Source organism: Myotis davidii, unplaced genomic scaffold, assembly GCF_000327345.1.
Source record: "Myotis davidii unplaced genomic scaffold, ASM32734v1 scaffold364, whole genome shotgun sequence".
Taxonomy (NCBI): Eukaryota; Metazoa; Chordata; class Mammalia; order Chiroptera; family Vespertilionidae; genus Myotis; species Myotis davidii.
This window is the reverse complement of record NW_006295560.1, coordinates 27,659-28,237: the sequence shown is the minus strand read 5'-3', so window position 1 is coordinate 28,237 and position 579 is coordinate 27,659.

Below are 579 nucleotides of genomic sequence, written 5' to 3'. Positions count from 1 at the left end.
GACGCGGCTGTCTTTTTGAAACAGGAAGGAGTCACAAGCTCCCGACTGCTCTGAACTCCGGTTCCAGGAAGTCTCCGGGGCCCCAGGACTCATATGGGGAGAAACTGGACTGTCTGGCAGCAGGCAGAACTCTGAACTTGAGCACGGCTTTCCCTCAGAGGTGCTTGCAGCAATTACCAGGACATGAGACACGAGGCCCCTTAGGGTAGGGCTGAGAATCTGTCATAGCTGCTTGCTCCACCCTTTGATTCCGTGAGAACCCGGCCCACCCAGGCTGCAGCAGAGGCTTTTGCATATGAACGCCCCGGCCCTTTGAAACCTGAAAATTACCTAGAAAACTGCAGCTGGGCTAGACAGACCCAGAACTTCCAAGAGAAGGCCCAAGGCCCCACAGCAGCTTGCATTGCTTCGCAGCTGGGCCTCATCAGGGCACCTCCAAACCCCCCAAAAGGAAGGGGAATCTGCAGATCTCTTCATAGCTCCTGCTGGGTAGCCTCAGGTAGAGGCTAAATTAGCACTTCCTTAGATCCAAGAGCCAGTGTACCCAGTGGTCAGAGTGGGGCCGTCCAAATTTCAACT